General features: G+C 38.6%; 1 protein-coding gene across 9 annotated transcripts in view; it reads right to left on the bottom strand.

Annotated features, from left to right (window-relative positions):
• The window catches only part of LOC111170797 (uncharacterized), a 77,534-nt gene extending 50,627 nt beyond the window's left edge, over window positions 1–26,907 (bottom strand). For 6 of the 9 annotated variants that reach the window (XM_089917948.1, XM_089917950.1, XM_089917952.1 and 3 more), the window contains exons 1-2: window positions 26,006–26,088; window positions 19,369–19,459 (exon numbers count right to left, since the gene is read on the bottom strand). The gene's annotated coding sequence lies outside the window, so the exon portion shown is untranslated. Of the gene's footprint in view, window positions 1–19,368; window positions 19,460–26,005 lie in introns of all 9 variants that reach the window. The other 3 variants (XM_089917949.1, XM_089917953.1, XM_089917951.1) reach the window with 3 other exon arrangements.
• Window positions 26,908–27,277: the final 370 nt, after the last annotated feature.

Raw genomic sequence — 27,277 nt, 5'->3', positions numbered from 1 at the left:
TTAGAATAATTTTCTGGTGATAAATGTCCAAAAAAAAAAAAAAAGCACTGCATTTTTCTGTTTGTAAGGAGGTAATACATTCAATCTTAAAGAGTCAATAATGGGGCTAAGTATTTAAGAAAGAAGAGTTATTCTCCGGGAAGATGGGAGGAGATGGACATTCTAAGGACAGGAATGCCCTTTCAGGAAACTTGCAAAGGGAACAGAAAAATAACATAGTAAGATTCTGCTATCCAGTGTTCACAGAACATGAGTGGGATACTCTTGACTGTAAAATGGGAAGCCAACTTTTGCTCACCATATACATACCTTATTCAGTACAAATGTTTATTAAGAATCTCCAAAAGCTAGACACTAGGCATCAGGGCTACACTGATAGAGCAGATAAAGTGCCTGGCCTCAGGGAGCTTGTGCTTCAGATGATGTACATCAGCTAGACAGACTGAATGATGGATACTATATTGGGTTCACACTTCGTCTCAAGAAAAAAGTATATCCATAGACGTGATCCAGGAGTCAAATGGCAAAAGACCTAGCCTCAAAGTGTTAATTTCATTAAATGGTAGGTAAAAATTATTTTATATGCCGAGATAGGCTCTGCTTAAAAGACACACTATTCCTCCAAACATATTATACAAGCCAGTTTATGAACCTGTGACTTTTTCTAGGAGAAATGTTGCCTTCTTTCCCAAGAAGGGAGCGGTAGGGGTCGGGGTGGAAATAGTTTCATCATCAGAGGCACAGTCTCACTACTACTGCTCAGCTCCAATTCGCAACCTTCTGAATGGTTTCCAGACTAAGTCATTTAGCAAAGTGATGAAGAAAAAATGGCCCATTAATCTTATGATGCGTGTTATAACTTAACTCTGGGTTTAGCATAGGAAAAATATTATTTGCATTGATTAGAAATATGCTTTATGGCTGCATATATCATTCACTCTGAACATTCTAAAATTATTAGCTGGGTTGACATGATGAACTGCACAGGAGTACTTCTAGATGGCATCTCAATGTCATCTGTTACTCACATCATATAGGTCTAGGAATCAATATGTATTTTACTCAATATGAGATCTTATTCCAAACACCAAAAATATGCCTGTTTTTATTCGATGGTTATCATCATGAAACTACCAGCTAAACATCATTTAGAAAATTCAAAGTAAGTAAATTACTGTATTAACTGTCCAACTATGATTATGACTTTCCTCCACTTATAGCTGAACCTAATATAATGATCTGGTCAGTCTGACTAGGAGGATTTATTCATTAATTTACTCAAATGTTCTGAGGTATATTTTGAAGGACTTAAATTATGGTCTGGTTTGTGGGATCCAACAGTAAGGGTGCAGGTTTATCTCCTACAAGCTCTGTGACCTTGCCCAAGTGACTTAGCATCTCTGAGCCTCACTTTCCTAATCTGTAAAATGGAAACAATAATAGAACCCAAGTTGTAAAGCTGAAGGAAAAAAAGTAATATGGTAATGTATTTTGGCACGAAAGAGCAGTTACGCTGATGGTCATTATTTGTGAATACTGTTGCTAAGATTACTGAAAACCTGTTGTGTGTTAGGTGCTGTTCAAGGACTAGAATTTTAAGACTGTTCTTCACCTTTATCCCAGTTTTACCTGCAAAGTTCTGCCATGCACTGGAAAAACATACTGGTATTTCTAGGGAAGGGGACCACTCAGGTGACATTTTTGTTTCACCAGGTATATAAAGTATACAAAGGTTATAGTGTACCTTTTAAGTCCTTTGGACGTCTAGTTACCTTTCACTAGAATGATTCTAGTAGATCCTGATAGATACCTGAGACAAGGTCAGGTCAGTGATGTTGGTACCTTTTCTGGCTTAAGAGCATAGGGCAGAAACACAGGAAGAGAGGTCTTCCTTTTCCACTCCTGTTACTAAGAACCCTCTCGAATAATGACAATCTGAAACAGATCACTACATTGTTGCATGTTGTAGAATCAAAGCAGTGTACAAAGCAAAGAGCACTGGCCTCCATTATACTTGCATTTCACTTGAGATTCACTTTTCTAGACCGTGGAGAAAGCAGATGTTTCAACACTTTCCAGGTACTGGAATATTACAATCTGGCAATCTCCACCACTGCATGTTTGATCACACTATTCCCTGCAAATGGAATGCTGTTCCATCAAGGTCAGATTGACCAGTGCAAATACCTGATTTTATCATACGGTCAGAACCAAATTAACTTACTGAAATTCTGCCCAGCTCAGGGTCTACCTTCTCTGTGAAACCTCCTGTGAGATCCCAAGTTACAAACAACTCTATCTTCTTCAGAAGACACTGTATACTATGTAAATAGTAATTTACATATAAATATATGTATATGTGTGTGTATTTCTTTGTTACATTAAGTTATAACTCCTGTGGTTTCTCTTCTTAACTAAACTGGACCCCCTTATCATCACAGTGGCCATGTACATCATTGTATCCTCCAAAACATCCAGATAATAATATCATGGATTCAGTATATAGTTGTTTAATAGAAAACAACTAACCACTGCAGAATACTAGTGTCTCTCAAGGTGTGTTCAGTGGATCATAAATCCTATGAGACAGTCCACGAAGGAAAAGATTTCAAGTAAATTTGGGATCTGTTATCCACTACATCTCCTTATCAGAGACTCATAATTCACAAGACTCGTAAAAAGCTCTGTAGCCAAAGAAACTGTTGACTTAGTTTGACCCAGTATTTCTCTTACAAGAGTGTCAGTTCTGGAGGTCAAGGACATTTTCCACCTCTAATACAACATCTCTACTGCCTAGTAGAGTGCCTGGCACTTAGTAGACACCTAATAAATATTTGAATAAGTTTCAACATACATTCCCCTTTTAAGCTATAGAAGAAAAACATAGTACATAGTAGATTTTGATTGGGGAGAATAATAATATGAATAAATCTACACAAATCATTTTAAAGTATATATATTTGATAATACTTTTTTCCATAAATCTACACAATTGCACATTTAGTGGTGATAGTAAACGAACTACATTTGCTTCTGAAAACTTGCTAAGAAGCATGGCTACTAAAAACTACAACTTGAACCCCAAACAATTGATTTAGTTCATTGGTCCCCACTCCTTAGAAGTTTTAATATAGAAGAAAATAGACGCATATAGTTCTTTTCTGCCATAATATGACATCATATAAGGAATGCTATTTTATTAGCGAGAAATAAGATTTGCTTTTGTTATTTTAGTACATTTGATCACATAAGAATAATTCTAGATTTTTTCCCCTCCTGTGACTCTCATAGCATCCCCATCTAAAATAGACTTTGGAGATTTAGATCAAATGTCATATCAATTGTCCTAGACTGCTTACTGAGTGCTTTCACTATAGATTTTAATGTCAATAGAGAAAGGAGAAGGAAAAGTCAGAAGGAAATGAAACAGGTGTATGCAACACCTCTCTCTACTACAGACATTTCTCAGAATTCTGGGGGAAGTTGCATCTATAAGTGGAAAGTTTTTCACCATGGAACTCACGGTGGTTGAACTTCTCATGAAGAATTTTTTTTTCACTACTGAAGAAAAATATGTTTGATTTTACCATAACTGAAAAGTTCTCCTGTTTCTACTTCTGAGGTTTGCCCTCAAGACTACTGTTTACCTAATGGAAGTGACTCCTATGCATGGAGGAAAAAGTGCACCATTTGAAGGAAAAGCTAAAGGAGTGATATTCAGGTAGCTCCTCATTCCACCAATGAAAACATACACATAGATTTTCCACTTTACACCTCATTTTCCACCTTATTTTCATGATTTTGAAATGAATATGTAGGGTCTGATGAGTTTGTCGATAGTCTATAATTATTAGTGTTATTAAAATAGAATACAAATGATAAGCCATATGTAAAAATGCTGTGTGAATAAACTGCTATACCCCAAATAATACAAATGAGTGAATGGCAGTAAATGCTAAGAGGGATTAACAACATAAAGGATATTAAAAAAATGATGACCGTATTTCATATTTATGTGTCTTTTTCTCTCTCACTCTTTTTTTTTTTTCTTTTTTTGCGGTACGCGGGCCTCTCACTGTTGTGGCCTCTCCCGTTGTGGAGCACAGGCTCCGAACGCGCAGGCTCAGCGGCCATGGCTCACGGGCCCAGCCGCTCCGCGGCATGTGGGATCTTCCCAGACCGGGACACGAACCCGCGTCCCCTGCATCGGCACGCAGAACACTCAACCACTGCGCCACCAGGGAAGCCCTTCTCTCTCACTCTTACTCAACTCCTAAATAACTAAGAGAATATGCTCACAAATGGTAAGCACGTTTTGGATGTTCGATGTGTGTTTGTGGGAAAGAACAAAAAAAAAAACTGCCTCAATTAGGTCAAATATCATACAAGAGATGAATGAGATTAGAGATGGGATTGGGATTTGTGTTAGTTACTCAATAGCTAACCAATCACAGATATGACAGTGTAGTGCAATATGCAAATATACTTTTAAACAACTTCTCTTAAGTTATCTACTGTCTGTAAAGACAATCACACTCAACTGCTCTGCACTTAACCCCAGAGCTTCTGAGTTAGAATCTGTTAGAAATAGGTACACGTTTCATTGCTTTGGCAACATTTACATGGCTCTGCATCAGGCGATACAACTGCTAAGATCACACTCTGGGAATTCAGGAAAGGCTAGTGTCCAGTTCTGGTCGTTCTACCACCCAACTCTGATCTAGGATAAATTCCTGATTTAAAAAAAAAAAAAACAAAGAAAAACCCTGAAGATGCTGAAACAGTATTTCGTACTTCACAGGGTCGTCATGGGGATAAAAGGTCATTAGGATAAAGTGCCTCTCACCCAGGAAACACTGATAAATGCTACTGATGCTACCATCATCATCATCGTGACCGATCAAGAACATATTGCCACATGGAAATTCAACATTCCCTGGGCCATTCACAACTTTCCTTTAAAGGACTCATATTCTATGTGGGGTCTTAACACCTTCAAATAACAGAAAATACAAGTCTTTAGCCTTTTTTTCTGTAGCTAATTTTGGCATCTTTCACCTCTGTCCACTTAAGTGTTGGTTTAGCATATTCTTGTCACACAAAGAAGCTACTTCCCAAAGAGAGGAACAATGTGTCAAGTGACAAAGACATTGAGTGAAGTCTTTCACATCCTAGATTGTCCACGGTACAGCTCAGCTGGTCTCTGGGTTGGAAGGCCTGGGTCTACTTTGCTCGTCTGTTACAGGGGAAGGGACATGGTCCTTAGCATGTGGTCTGTGAAACAGAGGCAGCTGCGGGTAGAATTATAACACAAGCAGAACTGGCTTCAATTCTTCCTTCTTAGGTCTTTTCCTTCTTGTTCAGCTGTTCAAGGAGCTTGCCTGCCCTCTGTCCCTGCCAGGACGATGTTACATCTGCCTGGATAAGTAGGTCACCATTGTATATCAGGAAAGGTCTTATTTGTAATCATCAGGAACCATATACAGCTAATTTGAGCAGAAAAGGAAACTTTTGGTAGTTTATGGTTAGGTCTCAGTAACTAGAAGCAGACTAAACAACTGAAAGCCAAGGCTATGCTATTGCAATTATAGGATCAGGCCAAAGTGATGTTATAAGTCCTAGCTGGCCTTGCTACCAAGCAGGAACAGGAAACAGGAGGTTGACCCAGTGCTGCTGGCCTTGCTTCTTTACATCATTTATTCGTAATTCAAAATCCAAGAGAGGAGTGCAGTTGGCCAACCCGAGGTCGCCCGACTGTTTTCCATCTGTAAGGGGGACTGAGCATGTGAGTAAACAGTGTATCTGACATGTTCAGCTTGTATAACGAGAGGAAGGCTCTGTTTCTCATCAAGACCCACAAAGTGGAAAATTTCCCAAAGAGAAAGGAATTTCAGATCAGATGCTTGAAAAGTTAAAAACAACAACAAACAAATGCAGATGTGGAATTAAAGACATGGAGTAATTAAGAACCTATATGTGGAGTGATTCAGACCTGAGTTCATACCTGGAGCAAGCTACTCAATCTTGCTGAGCTTCAATTTTCTTTAAAGGAAACAACATGAAAGATGATATCCACATGTAACTTGTGGTATACATGAAGGAGGGTAGTACAGTATATGATGCCTGGCACATCCTATGCATTTTCTAAAACTACTAGTAGTACTATTATTATTGTTACTTATTATACAATTTATTGTAGAAATTAACAGGGAGAGTATTAATAAATGTTAATACAGTGCTAAGTGTCACCTTTATGATCTCAACTAATTATTTGTTGATTCAACAAACATTCCACATATCAGAAAATAACCTGTTAGTGTGTGTGTGTATATATATATATATATATATATATATATATATATATATATATTTTTTTTTTACAGAAGAAAAGAAACCCTGAGGCTTAGAAAGTGTAAACAATGTACCAAAAGTCACTCATTTAAGAGGTAATGGAATATTATTCAGCCTTAAAAAAATGAAGGAGATCCTTTCATTTGTGACAATATAGATGAAACAGGAGTGCATTATGCTGATGAAATAAGCCAGACAAGATAAATACGAATGATATCATTTATATATGGAATCTAAAAAGAAAAAAGCCACACTCATAGAAAGAGAGAGTAGAAAACTGGTTGCCAGGGGCTGGGGTGTGGGTGGGGAAAAGAGGGGAAGATTGGTAAAAGGGTACAAACTTTCAGCTGCAGGATGAATAAGGTCTGAGGATCCACTGTATAACATAGTTACTACAGTCAATAATACTGTATTGTATAACTAACATTTTCTGAGAGAATAGAACTTAAGTGTTCTCACCACAAAAAGGAAAAAAGGAAAAAGGTGTCATGAGCTGTTAGATGTATTAATTAACGTGATGGGAAGGATCCTTTTGCAACGCATATGTATATCAAATCATCATGATCTACTCTTTGACTATCTTACAATTTTGTCAATTATACCTCAATAAAACAAAAAAAAGAGGTAATAAAGACGAGATTCCAATCCAGGATTATCTAGCTCAAAAAACTACACTCTTAACCATTACAATATAGTATCCATCCATATGTTGTAACTGTAAAATGCTTAACACAAAGGAAACGTTAAATAAATGGTATTTATTCTAACTCTAATGCTTACTAGATATTAGTTATGTGGTATGCTTTACTTCTAATTACAAGGGTATAAGGTGCAAATTCTTGCTACAGAACATAAAAGCCCCTGTGGTACCCTGTAGGATAAACACAGTACCTGTAAATCTCTCAACCCAGAGTCTCCTCAAGTTGGAGGTCTTTACCCCCTTTATAATGTGGGAATAATGCCTTTCCCACATTTGCACTGGGCCTGAAAATCCATACTTCCAGTTGTATACTGAACCTCCACTTAGCTCCTCGTCACCTTAGAATCACCAGACCAAAGATCATTTATTCCATTAATATAAATGATCTAGGGATAGAAGTACAGAATATACAGAGAGTGTGGGAGGAATCCAAACAACAAGTCCTCCACTCTCAAAACAAATTTTAGAGTTCCAAAAGTAAAGAGCAATGTTTGGAAATAAAACTATAAATGAAACTAACATCTACAATTAGCCAAGTATTTATTATGGGCCAGGCTACTTACTAGGCACTTGATAAACATTACAGCTCATCTTCCTGCAGTCCTTCAAAGCATATAATATTGTTTCTATTTCATAGAGAAGAAAATTGTATCTAAGCAGGTTAGTGATTAGCCCCAGACCACAGGGCTAGGCTGTAAGAAAAGAAGGCCAAGTTTCAGTGGTCAAGATGGTGATGGATGTTATAACTAGAAGATTATGGCTAATCAAATAAAAATATTCAAAACGGTCCTAATGTATTATTAGGATTTCTTTAGAATAACTTGGGTGCCTTAGTGAATACAGTAGTGGTAGGCACTATAGTCTCTTTAATTTGCTAATCATACAAATCTACTTTAATATTCTTGGTGACAAGGAGCTAACTACTGATAAGACAGCTTCTTCAGTTTTGGGGCTACTCCAGGGTGAAATGCCGGAACGTCTTACTGTCTGCAATGTTATCTAGTTCTACCAGGGGGAATAAAGCAGAACAAGTAGCCACTGTTCTTGACAAATGGATACAGTTTCAGTTTTTCAAAATATGAGTGTCACATTCATTCACTGTATCAGATAGATCTGTCAAATGGCTTTGCCCATTTACTAATGGATGGCACACTGCAGACACACGTTGGGTCAAAGGACTCAACGTCACCTCATTGATACTGTCATCAATATAATTTGTATTGGCATTTTGTCTCACCCTGACTTTAAGGACTATGTGAGGAGGTCCAAGTCTCCAGACCATGGACTGATCACCTCTGCTTGACACAGTATTCTCTGCTCATTTCCAGAGGGGACCAAGGATGAGCTCTTGTACTTCTGAGTCTATTCACCCTACCTGGCAACACATACTAGCTGGGCTGATTGGATCAAGCAGGAGCCCCAGAGTTTAAATTTCCAGCTGCATTGAAGGAAACACAGGCTATGCCCCAATCCCATAACCCCTCACTTCTTACTGCTAGCCTATCCTAGGCTGTTCTTGCTGATAGGAGTATTTCATGCTAAAAATTAATTTTGCTTACCTGATGGCAGTCACACAACCTTAAATGCCATTTTTATAAATAAGGCAACCACCAATGGAGTGTGATTTAGGGTTTTTTCTTCTGTAGACCCTGCCTACCCTATAAAATCTGCCATTACTGCATCATGGAGGCTATAATCCCTTTCCGAGGGAATAGATTCTTTCCAACCATAAGATGAAATAAGAACTTACATTTCCATACTGCCCAAAAGGAAATAAATTGATTACAAAATGCAGGAGAATGACTGATTTTCCACATTTGTTGTGTTCATTAAAGGGTTTTTGAATAGATTTGACAGTATTAAAGAAGTTCAACACACACAAAATAAAAATTAATAAATGAAGAGAAAAAATTGCATTTACAACAAACAAAATAAACACATTGATATATAAAAGGTTGTTATACATCGATGAAAAATGGATGTCATAAAGTCACAAACTAAAAAGTATTAACAGCCAATAAAGATATGAAAATATGTTCAACCTTGCTATTATTAATCAAAGAAATACAAATAAAATAATTCAGGTGTCATATTTTACTGACTAGAATGACAAAGTTTTAAAAAACTTGATAATACTGGTATTGATATTGATAATACTGGTACTGATGAGTGTGTGTAAGAAACCACACTGGATGTTAAATTCTTGGTGGAAATAAAAAGCACGGTAACCTTTCTGGAAGACAATATGTCAGTATGTACCAGAAGTGACAACCAGCCATTCAAGTTCTAGAAGTCCATTCTAAGGAAATAAACAAATGCTCAAAGACATATGAACAAGGATGCTTGTCTCATTGTTTAGCAAAGCAAAACAGGAATAATCTAAATGTTGAACAGTAGGGACTGGTTAAATAAATAATAGAATGCTGTTCAACCATTAAAAATGATGCTGCAGATTTTTATTAGGTGATGAGTAATCATACTTATATTACTAAATAAAAAACTTATAGAACTGTTTTGTAGTTTGATATAATAATTAAAGGTATTTTATACTTGCATTGTATTTATATGCACCCCGTCACAAAAAAGTTTCAAAAGATACCCTCAAAAATGTTACAGAGATGATTTATCAGAAATGGGATTTTGAGTTATTTTTCCTTTTTTCTTTAAATCCTTTCAATTTTGGAGTTTCTGCAATGAGCCTGTATTATTTTTACAATTAAAAATATTTAAATTTACAACAAAAGGATCTAAATTCCTCCAATTTTCTATTTATTTTCCACCCTGGCTCAGGGTATTTGTGTAAAAAAAAAAAATCAGCTTATTTTCTCTTTTGTATCAATCTAAATTTACTTTTCATAAGTTAACTATTTTAGTCTGGCAAAAGTTTCACACAGGAAAATTGTTAAGGTCTGAGTATTCTATTACCTTTAAAAGCACTGGAAACTTTGAAATTATTTCTTTCAGAATTTTCATATAATACTGAAAGGCGGGGGGGAGGTAGCAAAATGAAGGGAAATAGATAGTAGTAGTCAACTTCAATTAAGAAAAAGCAACAAGAGGCATTTTGTACTCTTTTGATACGGCAGAAGCCCCATGTGTCAACTCTTGCTAAAAAATGTATATATACACACACATAGGTTTGTGTGTATTATATGTATATGTGACACACACACATAATTAATCCACAGTCTTAGGCTAATCACTCATTGTGGCAGAAACAACGAGCTGTTGACTACACTTTAATTAGCTCCTCCAGCCTGTAGAGGCATCACTAGGACCAAGATAGGAACAACATTCTCCATCTCCGCTTGCATCTGGGTATGGTTCTATTCCAAAGAATGTGACCAGAGGTGACCTGAAGAGTTTATGTCTGAAGGATAACGAGTTGATAATTGTAGCTTGCAGCTTCCTCTCTCCTTTCCTTTTTAGGACAAACGTAGAGCCACTTGATGAAGGTGGTGGGTCCCTGAATAACTGAGCAGAAAACTGACCCTCAGACCACCAAAGTCCATACTACACTCCTGAGTGAGTGAGAAATGAACCGTCCATGTGTTGCTCCACTGAGGTTTAAGGTTTATTATTTAGTGTTTAACTAACGCATTTTTTCTTTAAACCTCAGTTGCCTTCTCTGTAAAATAACGTATTTGAAAAGGATCAACTGTAAGTTTTTTCCATTGCTTACGTTTTTATCTTAGTTTTTAATTCTCAGAAACACTGCGCGCATTTTAAGTTAGTAAGTCTACTTTTTTTCCCACAAAGACGGGTTCTTCAAGTTATGGAGAAGTCATAGCAGACTGTTGCTTCAGTTTAAGATACACATTCACATATGAGATGAGAAGGGTGAGGACCCAGAGAAACGCCTTTGACAGAGGGGAGTGAGAGCATACTGAAGAATGTTTAGTAATAAAGAATTCAGATGGGAGAAACGGATGGGTTACATCTAACAGATTTGCTCAAAGGAATTCTGGAAAGGCAAATATGTGAAAATGTATAGCAAAGACATGAAATGCCTTTTGGTCCCTAAATGGATTTCATTTCAAAGACGTGCATATTGCAAATACATGTACCATAACACTTCTCTGTCCACTTCTAGAATTTTCTAAAGCCTGACAGAACATCTGCAGAGAGGGGATGTCATTCCAAGATAATCGACTGCAAGTTACTAAATTAAGATAAAAATGTCCTTAACCTTGAACAGTTTTTAAAGAGATTTTAGAAGAAAGGAGCCCTCCAGGGCGTTGTATAACTATATAATTGTACCCTTTCTAAAAGGCTATTTACAGATACATAATGTTTCCCCTCCATTCTTTAAAGTAAAATATAGGATAAAAAAATAGTTTAGGGATAATATTTGTTTGGGACAGCAGGCACTGCTAATCAGTACCACTCTCCCCTTATTCCTTACTATCAGAGCCCTGGTTTAGGAGACCCCATTATCCTTAAGGCTAAGGTGGCCAGTTTAAAATCTGAGCTGATGAGATCTAAGTGCAAGTCTGCTGACCATCTGTGGTAAAAAATTTGCTCTCTGATTTACACACTGCCTTTTTTTTCTTACTTAATTTCTTTTTTTTTTTTTCCTTTTCTTTCTTCCTGCCCAAATTGCTGGAACACTATTGGAGATTCTGGGGTCACTTTGAAGCTATGTGGACGTGCTAGAGATGTGGAAGCTGGAAGAGCTAAGCAACCCAGTCCCCTGGTGATGCCCTTCAGCTGCTGGACTAACGATAGAGGGACTAACTCCAAACTTCCTGCTACCCGTGGAAAGTAAGGTAAATCACTCATTCACTTTCTGTTACCTACTAGCTGATCCAGAACTCTAACCTAAGGGTTCTAGAACCCTTCTCAGTATCCCATAGTCATATTCATGTTCCGGACTCCTGATCATCAGACTTGCTTATAGCAGATGTATGGGGAGGGTGGGCTCTTCTGGAAGCCCTGATACTTCCTCCCCTACCCCCACCACACACAAATAATGATCTTTATGTCCACTCATCCTTCTATCTACACTCAGAGGCCAGGGCCCCCAGGAAGGCTTCACTGACAACCCTTTACTCCTCTCTACATGCAGAAAGGGTAGAGGTGTGGGCTCTGGAATCAGACTTCCTAGACTTGAATTCTTAATCTGTTACTTACCAGTTTAGGACATGGGCAAAGTAGTTACCTTCTCTGGACACCACTGTAAAAGAGGAACACTATGTAGCACCTATGTACCTTACTGAAAGGATTAAATGAGCAAATGCAGGTAAAGTTCTTATACTTTTTTCTTGGGTCAATCAATTCAAGCTGCTATTGTTACCTTTGGCTAATTTAGGGCAGAGTCCCTTTGCCCTCCTTTGGTTCTCTGGGCCCGTCTCATTCACAACACACACAATCGCATACTGCAGAGTTTTGAAAGGTGGTTCTCAAAATGTGGTCCCTGGGCCAGCAATATCAGCCACACCTGGGAACTGGTTAGAACTCTGGCACTGGAGCCCAGCAATCTGTGTTTCAACAATATTCTCAGGCAAATCTGATGCACACTAAAGGTTGACGACAACTGAGAACATCTGTCTCAGACTCTCCTGGAGGCATTCACCAAAAATAGAGTTACAGGACCTTACACCTGACCAGCTGGAGAAGGGGTCTAGTAATTGCCCTGGTTATCATGCTTGTCATGATTTTTCAGCACATAAATGTTTGAGAATCACTGACATTTTGAATGTGTGTTTCACTTGTCTGTTTTTCCAGTGGACTTTACTTCCTTGCAGGGAAGGTTTGTGAAGATTTGTTGTTGTTGTTTGCATTATTAGTTTTATTATGCTAATTCTAGAATCTCTGGTGCATAGTGCAATCTCAGGCAGGAAGTAGTGGCTCATTAAAACAGGTATCCCAAACGTCTTAGTAGAACTTCAAGATTAATTCCTTCAGGAAGAGGTAAAATTGTCATTATATGCAGATGATATGATACTATATATAGAAAACCCTAAAGACTCTACATGAAAACTACTACAACTGATAAACGAATTCAGCAAGGTAGCAGAATACAAGATTAACATACAGAAATTGGTTGCATTTCTTTATACCAACAATGAAATATCGGAAAGGGAATGTAAAAAAACAATGCCTTTTGAAATCACAACCCCAAAAATAAAATGCTTAGGAATAAACCTCACCAAGAAGGCAAAAGACTTATATGCTGAGAACTGTAAAACATTAATAAAAGAAAGTGAAGATGATTCAAAGAAATGGAAAGACATCTCATGTTCTTGGGTTGGAGGAATTAATATTGTTAAAATGCTCATACTACCCAAAGCAATCTACAGATTTAATGCGATCCCTATCAAATTACCCATGACATTTTTCAAACAATTAGAACAAATAATCCTAAAATTCATACAGAACCATAAAAGACCCAGAATTGCCAAAGCAATCCTGAAGAAAAAGAACAACGTTGGAGGCATAGCCACCCCAGCCTCAGACAGTACTCCAAAGTCACAGTAATCAAAACAGCGTGGTATTGGCACAAAAACAGACATATGGATCAATGGAACAGAATACAGAGCCCAGAAATAAACCCACACACCTCAGTTAATCTTTGACAATTAATCTTTGGCAAAGGAGGCAATAATATATAATGGGAAAGAGACAGTCTCTTCCGCAAGTGGTGTTGGTAAAGTTGGACAGCCTTATATAAACCAGTGAAGTTAGAACACATCCTTTCACCATACACGAAAATAAACTCAAAATGTCTTAAAGACTTAAACATAAGACATGACACCATAAAACTTCTAGAAGAGAACACAGGCAAAATATTCTCTGACATAAATCATACCAATGTTTTCTTAGGTCAGTCTCCCAAGACAATAGAAAGAAAAATGAAAATAAACAAAGGCGACCGAATCAAACTTACAAGCTTTTACACAGCAAAGGAAACCATAAACAAAATGAAAAGACAACCTACAGAATGGGAGAAAATATTTGCAAATGATGCAACCAGCAAGGGCTTAATTTCCAAAATATACAAACAGCTCATACAACTTGATGACAATAAAAGCAAACAACCCAATCAAAAAAATAGGCAGAAGACTTAAAGAGACATTTCTCCAAAGAAGAAATACACATGGCCAATAGGCACATGAAAAGATGCTCAACACTGCCAATTATTAAAGAAATGCAAATCAAAACTACCATGAGGTACCACCTCACACCAGTCAGAATGGCCATCATTAAAAAGTCTACAAATAACATATGCTGGAGAGGGTGTGGAGAAAAGGGAACCCTCCTACAACACTGTTGGTGGGAATGTACGTTGGTGCAGCCACTGTGGAAAACAGTATGGAGGTTCCTCAGAAAACTAAAAATAGACCTACCATATGATCCAGCAATCCCACTCCTGGGCGTATATCCAGACCAAACTATAATTCAAAAAGACACATTCACCCTGATCTTCACAGCAGCAATATTCACAATAGCCAAGACATGGAAACAACCTAAATGTCCATCAACAGATGAATGGATAAAGATGATGTGGTACATATATACAATGAAATACTACTCAGCCATAAAAAAAAAGAATGAAATAATGCCATTTGCAGCAGCAACATGGATACAACTAGAGATTATCATACTAAGCAAAGTAAGTCAGAAAGAGAAAGACAAATACCATGATACCACTTATATGTGGAATCTAAAATATGACACAAGTGAACCTATCTATGAAACAGAAACAGAATCAGAGACATAGAGAATAGACTGGTGGCTGCCAAGGGGGAAGCAGGTGGGAGAGGGATGAACTGGGAGTTTGGGATTAGCAGATGCAAACTGGTATATATAGATTGGCTAAACAACAAGGTCCTACTATATAGCACAGGGAACTATATTCAATATCCTGTGATAAACCATAATGGAAAAGAATATGAAAAAGAATGTATATACCTATGTATAACAGAGTCACTGTGCTGTACAGCAGTAATTAACACAACGCTGTAAACCAAGTATACGTCAATAAAAAATAAGTTAATTAAATTTTAAAAAAGATTAATTCCTTCAGAAGAACAAGTACTACACATTCACAAAAAAAGCACCCTTTGAAAGTTTAAATTTTTGAATTTCTTTGCCACTTCCTTAGTTTTGATCATCTTGGACAATATATTTTTAATATTGACTTTTAAAAAGAATTGTGTTTCAGTGTTTGCTATCCTTAGAGAGACAGAAACAGATAAGTACAACTAAATACTTACTTTTGAAAAGTCTCAAAAGTATAAGGGAAATGAAAGTAATTATATCTTCAAATGATTTTGGGGTATGTTTCTAATTTAATACCTCTGATGCGATTCAAGATTAAAACTGTATTAAGACATTTGAGACATGCTGCATTGGTATTAAATGAATTTAATTTTGTGAAAAGTGGTAGAAATATTTTCTTCAGCAAACATACCTGCAGATATAAAATCACAACCATAAATCTACAAAAAAGCAAGCTATTGAATGAAATCTGATTGGTTATTTCCCTGCAGTATGGATCTGCTAATAATTTAATTTACTACTTGCTAACAGAAGCCAAAATTTAAATATACATATATATATGTGTGTGTATATTTATATATATTTATATACATATGTGTGTATATTTATATATATTTATATACAAATGTATGTACATATATATATATCTTCAATTTTAAATCATTCATATATATGAACAAATATACATACACATATATAACAATTGTTCATATATATATATATATATATATATATATATATATATAAGCAATTTAAATTAAAGAAAGTACATCTGGTGGCCTATTTTTTCCCCCCGATTTCTAAAGAACACCATATTCTATTCTAGGCAGTGGAATGTCAATCCACCTTAAGGGTTGTTCAATGAGCATATCTGAGAAACCACTGGTTTAGCCAATGATGCACTTATTGAGGAAGGCCCTAGTGCCACTGTCAAGAGCTTATCCACAGGAGAGGTAAGAAGGTACTTGTTTGGTTTGTGAAAAGGAGTAGTGAGGAATGGCAGGTAGCTGCAGTCTGGTGACACGTGATGTCCATATATATGTAGAACCAACATGCCCATAATTGCACCCATTTTCCATACCCAAATCCAAAGCCTTTATATCATTAATCCCAGGCAAAAATGGTAAGATTCATGTGTGTTACTATCCCACGGCTTCAAGATGCCTATAAACTAATATGAGTATGTCTTAGTTTTATCAGTGGAGGACAAACCAGGCTTCTATCACCAAGCCCCATTCCATAACAGGCAAACCAGTCCAAGACTTCTCTGAGTGCTGCAGGAGAGTCTATGGAAGGGGCACTCACTCCACTGTGATGCCTAAAATGCCTTTGCACAGAGCAAACATTCAATACATGCTGAGTGAATGAATGAGTGAACTGGTGTCATAAAACAGGCTTATTTCAGGGAAATTCCATTCAACAGGCTGGCATTCCTTCCTACCCATCTTAATTGTTAAGCTTGCAATCAGACAAAAATTTAATTATAAAACGTTAGAGCTAAGGAAATTTTAGAAACTATCTACTCTCCAGAGGTATACAACTTTAATTTAGTGGTAAAAATCACTAGGAGTGATTTAGTTGTCTATCAGACCTGAGTCCAAATTCCACATCTACCATATTTTCATGAGCAAATAACTACTTCTGAGGCTCTGTTCCATGTATGCATTATGGGATATCATAATAATACATACATTAATTGTATGACTATCAGGGGACGAAATGACACAATCCATTTGCCATGGTCGGCTAAGTAATTTGCACCAAGTAAGCACTCAAGACATTAGCCAATATTAATAGCGGAGAGATGAAAAAAAACTCTGGGACTGATGCCTACCCTAGTGGCGCCAGTGGTCATAATGACTTTCTTCCATTCAGCCTGCTCTGTTCTCACTAAGACTAAGGAAGAGAAGATGAACAAATTAGGAATAACAATATGAAAATGGTTTTATACTCCCTGAATGAATGGAATTATAATAAAATGATTCATGAGTTCTGCAGAAATATGATAAGACTTTAGATCTTTATGTAAGTTCTCTACAAAACCAATTTATGGCCCTAAGATGTACCTTCCCACCCAGCCCCATCCTTACCAGGATCAGATATCATTGTAAATGGAAAAGTCAACAACACATAATCAACAAGCTAAGTTACAAGCCAGTGAAGTCTCGGAGCTTTGATAGAGAAAATTCAGATTTATCATTATATGTAAAAATAAGATGATATGAAGAACTCAATCTAAAAAATATTACCTGGAGATCTATAATCTCTATAATAGTGCTATAAAAAGTAAACAGCTAGAAATCTATTTAGATGGTTTTCCTTATAAGAAAGCACTTTCTGTATAACTTTTAATGTACTATTGACGAGAACAATTCAACAAAATTCAAATAAATATCTGCAGCTGTCCTACGAGAAGAAAAGAACAGAGTTAGATGCGACAGGGGATAACTGGACTTCAGGATGAGTAAGACCCTATACTTGGCCTCAATAAACATGAAATACAGTGGATGAGTCATGTACAGAATGTCAGAATTCTAAAACGCCAAGCTAAGTACCAAAAGGAACATGTGGGGACTCTTAAGAAGGAAGTAAAATATTGGTTAGTTGATTACGAAAAGGCAGAAGGGAGTAGGTTCCCTTTGGCTGCTCTTTGAAGAGATCACTTCCTTTCCCCCCTAGTCCTGAGGCTAGGATGGCATGGGCAATAGAGGAATGTGGCGATTGAGAATCATTTCTACTCTCACCAGAGTGGCTGGAAGCAGATTTTCTTACCAGGATGTAGTAGTAGGCTAATATTTAAGGGTTCTTGAGGTCAGAGAGAAGGGTTTGAATACTCCGGCTCCATCTCTTGCTGTGGGTCAAGTTTCTTACCTTTCCAACACCTCAGTGTCTTTATCCGAAAATTGGGGATGATGATAATGTCTCCCACCTGAGTGTGAGAACTACATGATATAGTGCATACGCAGGGCTAAATTTGGTGCCTGGCACACAGAAAGTGCTCAGTACGGCAGGCGAGTGTAGTGACAATAAAGGCAAAGGACGGGGGTAGTGCTGGTGTTGCTTCTGCCCCCAGAACAGACTCTGACTGGGAGAGAGTTAAAGCACCTTTGGGTTCATGGGGGTTTATATATAAGCAACGGTTGATCAATGTGAGCTGGTTGTCCAAACGATTATGTGCAATCTAAGAACAAAATGGGCCTCAGATTTGCTCAGCTACTTAATAATATTAGCAGCGGTAGTAGTCAAAGAAGCTAAATTTTATTAAGTGTTTATATGCCAAACAACGTGCTGAACGCTTTAAAAGGATTTACTCACTTATTACAACGAGGCTATATGCTAGGTCCTGATAATGTTATTCGTCTCTTTCAGATGTTGACTGAGCCTCAGAGGGGTTACAAAAGCACCTAAGATCCCGTTGTCAGTACATGACAGAAACGAGTTCAAATCCAGCCTGTCTGACTTGTTCTTAATCACTAAGGTATGAAATTGAGCATGTTGCCCTTTGCCTGATTCTCCTTCTAAGGCCTGAATATTTCACTTAGCTCTCTGAGTGCAGAAGACAGAAAATTCTCTCTCCTTGACTGAACTTGGCATCAATATCCAACTCCCCTTCTCAAAATGGGTTGCTTCAACGAGCAGCAATGAATGCCGGGTCGTGGACCAGTCACCTTGATGACTAAGAGTCAGACACTAGGGAAAGAAAATGCTCTGTGACAAACCTACCCTTGTACAGAAACAAGACAGAAATGGGGGGACAGGGCAGAAGATAATGGAATAAGGCATAGGAAAAATAGCACCTGGTATCGTGATAGTAATAATAATAATAGTAGTAGTAGTAGTAATAGTAATAATAATAGACTTTACTATGCTCTAGGCATTGTATTAAGTGCTTGGTGTAAGTGACTTCATTTTAACATTGAAAACAAGTCTATGAGGATGAAATATTATTAACATCATTTTATAGGCAGGAGTATTGAGGTTCAGGTAATCAGGTAAATTGCCCAAGCTCATATGGTTAGCAAGTGGAAAGCAGAGATTTGAACCAGCACCTACACTCCTAACCATTATGCTATAACCATTACGCTGAAGACATAAGAATTCCAATGGTCTTTCCCCATAACCCACTCCTGCACTACAGACTTAAATAGTCCAAGATCAAGAGAGAGCAAGCTTGGAGTTGCCACTCTTCAGTGAGTTTCAATCATTTCAAAACAGTGTATTTGCTAACAAGATGCAGTTCCTGTGATAATCTTCTCAACCAGGTATCAAGAAACAGGAAGCAAAGATTCAAGTAACAGTATGCTCCTACTTACGAGGAAGGTGGGACAGCATAGTTGACACTGGGCTTAACTGTTCTGGAAAACGTGGTCCCAGTAGGCATACACGCTGGTACATTTTCCCCACCTACCAAATATAAAAGCAGTATTTCATTTCCATGTTGCTCTTCAAAGTTCCACCTCATTCGTGCCTGTCATTCATTCTCTGGCCTCTTCCTGTCTCCATTTCTGTACAGAAAGGTGCTGAGTCTCTGCTCTCGGATACGAAAAGGGTGTGTTAGGAGAGGGAGCCATGGTACCTCAATGTTTTTTTTTTTCATCTTAATTCTATTACGCCAACTCCACTGAACTTAATTAGAGTGAATACAGAATTACACAATTACCCTCTGTTCTATTCTTCAGATGTTGTATTTTGATAAAATTTACTACATGCTGCTCTCCCCTTGAACACCAGATGAACACTAGAAATGGATGTGTGTTGACATAAAATCTGTTATAATTACAATTAAAGTATAGCTTACATAGTGTTAACATAAAATTACAGATGTGTAGAGACAACGTGGTCATGCATTTCTTAGTATAAGTACATGCTTAGACCAATATCTGTTAGCGGAATGAAGATGGGAGAGAATTTTGGTTAAGCCACAAAGGCTGTTTAAGGACTTGCAGATGGCTAAGGGGAACTCAAAGACCAGTAAGATAATATTTCCCCTGCCATGTTTTCAATTGCAAAGTGAAGGGAAGATGTGAAAGTAAGTACCCCTATGGAAATTACAAGACAAGTACATTTTTTTCCTTGAATACCTGGGTAAATGCTTAAATTCTAATGTATATCAGTGATGCAAATTTTCAACTGAGTTTGATAAATCATAAAATAATAATTATACATATATGTATATAAAACTGCATGGAACTAGACAGTTCAGAATTACTTCTAATTAAAGAGGTACCCTATGACAACTAACTTAAACCTTACAAAATATGGTTCCAAGTACCCTATCAGAGTGAAAAGTAGGAGACTGAAAGGTTTATTGTAAATGTTTGTAGTCACGGTGTCTTAACTAAAACTACTGTGTCACAAATACTATTAAAATAATTGTGACATTTTATTCACTTTTACTGCAAACAACAAAACAAACTATAGGTATTTTTTCATTTCAGGTAATTATTTTAGCTAACAGTTATTAAATGTTTTGAGAAAGCAGAGTGCTAACTGCATGACTTCATTTTATCTTTAAAATAGCGCTTCCATGTCATTATTCTTAATATCTCCATTGTATTAAAGTGTATCTCTAGTTTAGACCTTTCTTCAGAACTGCAGACTTGTGTATCCAACTGTGTACTCAGCATCTCTGCTTGGACGTCACGAAAACATCTCAAATCTTACACCTCCAAAACTGGTCTTTAATCCCCCAAACATGCTCTACCCCAAACTTTTTCCATCTTGGGTGACAGTAACCACACCTTTCCAGTTCCCCAGGCCCTAAATCTCGAATTCACCCTTGACCCCCTCTTCCTTTCCATTCTTGCATTCAATCTACCACGAAATGCTGTCACAACCTTCCCAATGTGCCACTTCTGAGAATTACCAGCCGCTAGCAGCCTGGTGCAGGCCACCAACATAGACCTCGAGGATCCTGTAGTCACCTCCCAAGATTCTCCCTGACTCCACTCTCTCCCCACATCCTCAAGACCACAGATAGAGTTATGCTTTTCAAACAAGAGACAGTTCATGCCACACCTCGGCTAAAATCCTGCCCCTGGCTGCCTACATTTACAGTAAAAGACACAATGCATGTGATGGCCTCCCAGGACTTACCCAATCCATCCCATCACATATCTGACCTACAGCCCTCCTGCTGTCTCTTCCTCCCCACTGACTAAGTCAGCCAGGGTGGCCTCCTTGATATTCCTCCAAGCTGCCCGGCATATTTCTGCCTTAGAGTTTGGGGACTGGTTATTCTTGCTCCCAGGGAGTGGTCTCCCCCTCATACATTCTGACAACTCCCTCACTTCAAGTCTTTGCTCAAATGTCAACTTATAAAATCCACCCTGACTACCCTATTTAAAATCAGAACCTACCTGTACACTCCTCCAGCACTCCCAACCCAAGCCTTTTCAGTGAGCTTCACATCCTTTTCCTTATCCCGTAGCGCCCATCAACTTGTGACAAAGCACAGAATTTATTTATAACATCCGTTTCCACACGAGAGTGTAAGGAGGGAGAAAGCATGCAAGAAGGAGCACGCAGGCAAAGGTTCTTGTCTAATTTATTCATTGATACGTCCAAGCATAGAGAACAGGAAGATGCTTGATAAATAGTCCTGAAAAAGATACAGATGAGGAAACTAGTAGTAAAGCTCAGAAAGTTTAAGTAACTTCCTCAAGGTTCTAGAGCTAGAAGAGGGTCACAGTAGAATTCACACTTGGGGATGTCTAACTTCAAACCTCTTAGCCTCTCTGCTATCTTTTTTTTTTTTTTTCTTTGCGGTACGTGGGCCTCTCACTGTTGCAGCCTCTCCCGTAGCGGAGCACAGCCTCCAGACACGCAGGCTCAGCAGCCATGGCTCACAGGCCCAGCCGCTCCGTAGCATGTGGGATCTTCCCGGATCGGGTCATGAACCCGTGTCCTCTGCATCGGCAGGCGGACTCTCAACCACTGCGCCACCAGGGAAGCCCCTCTCTGCTATCTTAAGTCCATGCAATTCAGGATTTGTTTTAATCAGTGCCATGGAAATTCTCACTCCACTGAATAGGATCACTAAAGTGTTCTCTGTCTAGATTTATATATATATTTTCCACTTAAACAAAGGAAACAGAAGAGGGGAATTCATCATGGGTTATTGCGGTAATTTTACAGCAATTTTAGCAATAGTGACATTTAAGTAATAGTGATATTTAATGATAGCATAATAATAATAAAATAATAGCTCTTTAATGTATTGAAGACGAATCGCATGCTAAACTCGGTGCTAAAATATTTCCATGTGTATTTTGTGCAAAATCCTTATGAATATTCTATCAGATGAGCTTTATGTGTAACTCCACCAGGCATACTTCTCTTATTCCGCTTTCAAAGATAAGGAAATTGATGAGAAGTGTGGTAACCGTTTGATCAAGATGAGACTGGTAATAAGTTGTGAGTATGAATTTAAATTCAGGTCTAACTCCAGATTTTGATTCTCAATCCATACATGAAAATTCTGATAATTCCTTTGATAAGAGTATGTTTTCTCCTGGAAAACATCCCCCATTATGTCTGCCTGTGCTCATACCTTCAGAACACAGTCAAGTTTAAAACATGATAAAAATGTTTAAACAGTGTGCTTTAATAAATGGAAATATCTTCATCTAAACAATAACACAAAAAGGCAGGCTGAGCCTGGTTTTTTTGCTATCTTCCATCCAGAACAAGAGAAGGAATCAACAGCTGCAGAGTAAAGAAAGCATGAAACCCAGAGATGGAGGATTCTGTAAATGACCAATTACAAGACTATTAAGCCGCACTTTCATAGCAAGAGGCAAAAGATTCCATTAAACTGAAAATTCTTCTATCCCTCACTCCAAGGCCCACACAAACATTAATGTTGCATTTATTAGGATGTATTTCCTGTGCTCTATCAACTTGACTTTCAGCAACTGTATTAATACAGTCCTTTCGCTTTGCACATATATCTGAATGATGGATTCCATTACTGGAGTTTTGTAGAAAGAGTGGAGTGAATGAAGTAAAGTTTGGGAAGAGCCGTCATAATCCATAATGATGGGCACTGAATCAGGACAAGAAGAAACCTCTCTTCTCATTTATTTGAATGAAAATTCTACTATATATTTATTGCCTCTGTACAGGGCCATCTGTTGAATAATGGAAAACAAGCATCTTTCATTTGGAGGTAGGATTTGTGTGCTCAAGTTTCTATGGGCCTGCAGAATTAATCTTGTTTTAGCAATGAAATAAAATGTAATTTCTTACTGTAAGTAGATGTGGTTAAGCAACTGACAACTTTGATGTCTTTAAATCACTGCAGTTTCAGGGTAGGCAAATCTATAATTATTTCAAGCACTTCTTTATTGGTGCAACAATTGAGCAGTGTACATAGTGGTCAACAACCTGGGCATTGTCAGACGACTCTAAGTTTGAATCTAGACTTTGCCACTCACCAGCTATGTGACTTTCAGCTATGAGAATCACTTTCTTCAGCTTTACAGTGTGGATTATTATATGCCCTTTGCAGAACTACTGTAAGAACTAAATGCATATGGGCACAGTGGCTCATAGTAAGGGCTCAAATTAGTACTGTGGTCACTACTAGTAGTATTGAAAAGAAATTAGAACTTCTAGTCTCACAAAGTGGGATATGTGTCCCTTTATCATTGTAATTTCATATCATTTTACTTTTGACCTTATAATTTAATAGCTTGATCCAAGAAACATTTAGCAGTAAATATAATTGAAAGAAGATTACTTGTCAAACATAAAATACTGTAGTATCAAGTGTGCTGGCACAATACTCTTCTCAGATAATTAACCTGTAAAAATATGTTATTGTTTTCTTTTTAATTAAGCACATTGAACATATATATTTACTGTGCCAATTGGCAAAAGGTCCATTAATTAATCTAACTATATGTTGCATAAACGTCTTCTAAACATAATCGTATATGTATTTTATTTGTTGGGAAAATGTGTTTGAGATTGTTCTTTTCTGCCTATTTAAAGTAAAAGAGGGTGAGAAGTAGAGTTAGGCTTAATGTACTTTGTACTCCATTATGCCATGAGAATGCTTCTGTGCCCTGGAGACAACAACAAAAGATTTGCTTTAATGACAAGAATCAAGTATGTTCTAAAGCTTCCAGGTAGGAGGCGTACAGGTTGCAGTTTATATCAGAAGTATTTGCTCTTTCTCTCAACTGCGTCTAGATGGGAAAGATGTGGTCACAAATGCTTCAAGGTGATATAGTAAATGTTGGAAAGAGGGGGGTAAGAGGCAGAGTTTTGAATATCTCAAACCTGAGCTAGAAGGATTTTATTTAAAGAAAATAGCGGGTATTATTTTTCACTTAAGGAATGCCAGTCAGCAAACCTGACATTAATGTAGGAAATTAGCTCTTTTAGCTATGATGCTTTCAAATGCACATGGCTGAAAACAAATTCAAAATAGTCAAAGGAAATTTAAAAACAAAAACCAAACAACAACAACAACCTCAACAAACAAGTACTAGAAATTCAGGGATGCAGCCATATTCAGATACAGTTGGATCTGGAAGTTCCAGAGTAGCAGCAGGGTTCCAGCTCTCTCTCCATCGCTCAGCCCTGCTTACCTCTGCAAGACTTTATTTTACAGAAAGTCTCTTCTTGTGCTGGATGGTCACTGGGAGTCCCAGAGTCATATCTCCCCAGCTTAGAAATTCCAGAGAGAAAAGACAATTCTTCCATTTTTCTCTGAGAGAAAAGTCCTGGGGAGGAGTCTGATAGACTTAGTCGAGGTCAGGTGCCTACCCATGAGCCAATCACCTGCTTTACTGGAGTTCAGTCCCTGGGCAACTCATCCCCGGGGCCAGTGAGGAGGCAGGATGGCATTATCTGGCAGTTCTCCAAGAAAAGCTTGCTGTTTTTGTAAGATGAAAGGGGAGAGGACATGGATAATGAAACCTGTATCTGCTTCTGTAAAATCCACAGAATCTTACTCCCTGCCCTGTGTCGATGACCATGCAGTAAGCTGACACAGGAGGTCATTTTTCCCACAACAGTCTTTATATATATGACTAAGGAACACACTGGTAAAAGAATATGGGAGAAAGTCTCAGTATGACAAGTCAGCTAGACTGATATTAACTAAAAAAGCTGTGTGAAAATATCCTTAAAAAGTTGCCCCCAACTCACTCAAACTCCAAAGTTGGAGCTGGAAATACAATGTCATGGAGTTTGGATAAGAACAGGTTTTCTCCAAGCTGAACTATGACACAGAGATTAGAGACTTCTAGAAACTATACTTTTTCAAAGAAAAAACATCACATGAGAAAAATGAGGCCTAGAAAAATTAAATGACTTAAGCTAATTAATGGCAGGACTGAGACTAGAGTATACTTTGTGTAATTGACTATGGTCTTTTTTTTTTTTTGTTATCACTTCAGAACGAGACAAACTTAAAGAAAGGAAACACAACCAAAACTCAGTGGTTGGAAAAGAGATGGATGTGAACGCCCACTTGTTTCTTACGTATAAAGTTACCCCTCGCAGTGTTTTGGAGGAGAAAACGCTGGCTCTTCCCAACGTTGTTTACATACACAAAGATTCCAAAGACAAGACAAGTGCTTTGCAAACAAAGTAACTAGAACCAGCTCAGGCTTCCCCGCGCCGGGTCCTACGTTCCACGGTCAGAACCACCAACTGTATCCCCCCGGGTAACAAGGTGATTCAGAAAACCTGGCGCCTTCAGAGAAGGGAGAAAACTTAGCCGGGAAGAGAGTCAGGAGGAAACTTGCTCAGCTTCTTGCTGGGGTCTGAAACGATCCCAGTAGAGTCCTTAAACCCCTCAGGTTTCCACAATCAAGCACCCTCGCCTCCAACCTGGGCCACCCCAGATCTGACTATCAGACGACAGAAGTCTGCGGACGCACGGAGAGCTGACCACCCCACGAGAGGGACCTACGCGCGGCCGCGCCCACTCACCCGCCGCTCCCCGGGAGACGGGAGACCAGCCCGGGGTCAAGTCCTGGGCGTGGCCGACTCGCCCCTCTCCGGGCCCGGCTCCAGCTCACCTCGGCGCGGCCCACCTGGGCGCCGCCATCTTGACCACAAAGGGGGCCTCGCGCCGGAGGCCCCTGAGCGGGCGCCCGGAGCGGAGCCGGAGCGCCGGGGAGCCTCAGGTCGGCGCCCTACGTCCCCAGCGCGCTCGCGCCCCGTCCACGCGCGACGAGAGTCCCGCACGCAGCGCCCGACCCAGGCTTCCGCGGAACCGGCGCCCCGCGCAGCCCGCACCGCGGCTCAGGCGGCGCCGAGGGCGGCCCGGGCGGAAGAGCGGGCGCGGGGCACGCGCTCGGTAACCTGGCAACGCGGAGCAACCCGGCGTCTCCGGCGAACCCCAGCCCTCCACCGCGAGGAAGCACGGACCCCCGCACCCGCCGCCCAGCCCGCGCTCCCCCTCGGTCGCTCCGCCCGCCGCTGCCCGCTGGCTATGGTCTTTTAAGTCCATGATACAACGTCTATATGTAACAAATCTGTTAAACCCTAAATGTTTACGATATTCAAGTAATCCATTATCTGAATTATTCTTGAAGATAAAACATCCAAAGACTTCTTAATTGTATGGGTATACATACATAAAATACACGTGGAGGTAACTTCAAATATAGACTGTGCCTGTCTCTATTCCTTCCCTCTCCGCTCTTTTAAAAAATGCCGCTTTAAAAATTGCCCACTCACCATCTGTTAGGCAAATTTGCTGAAACACAGTAAATGTGAAGACAGAAATTGTTATAGAGACTATTCCAAATGGCACTGACACCTGTATTTATGAAATTTTTAAAAGAGTAAGTTAGAGTTGTTTTTTTTAAAAAAAAAAATCCCACTATAGTAACACCACATCATCCTAGGTGCCCAGTTCTATCCAATTACATAAGATGGAGAAAGAGAGAGAGAGAGAGAGAAACAGAGAGAGAGAGAGAGGAGAAAGAAGAAAGGAAGAAAACCAAGTACTTATGTATAAAATGTTGCTCCCAAAGTTTGAGATTATACTCAAGCATCAGTGAACAGAAGGAAAACACTTACAAATTTACAAATGTATTTCATTTATGGTACGAGGGACACAGGTTTAGATTTGCAACACGCTCCCACAAGGGTCAAATTGACCACTTTTTTCTATCTAGTTGCTCTTGAGAGAACAAAACAATTGAAACAGATGCCATTCAATTCCAAGTCTATAGCTTAGACCATGTCACTGCA

This window comes from Delphinapterus leucas, chromosome 9 (genome assembly GCF_059928025.1).
Source record: "Delphinapterus leucas isolate spDelLeu-1000000601 "Yukka" chromosome 9, BTC_Dleu_Yukka2, whole genome shotgun sequence".
In the NCBI taxonomy this organism is placed as follows: Eukaryota; Metazoa; Chordata; class Mammalia; order Artiodactyla; family Monodontidae; genus Delphinapterus; species Delphinapterus leucas.
The sequence above is the reverse complement of the archived record's forward strand: the minus strand, read 5'-3'. Positions and strand labels throughout refer to the sequence as shown.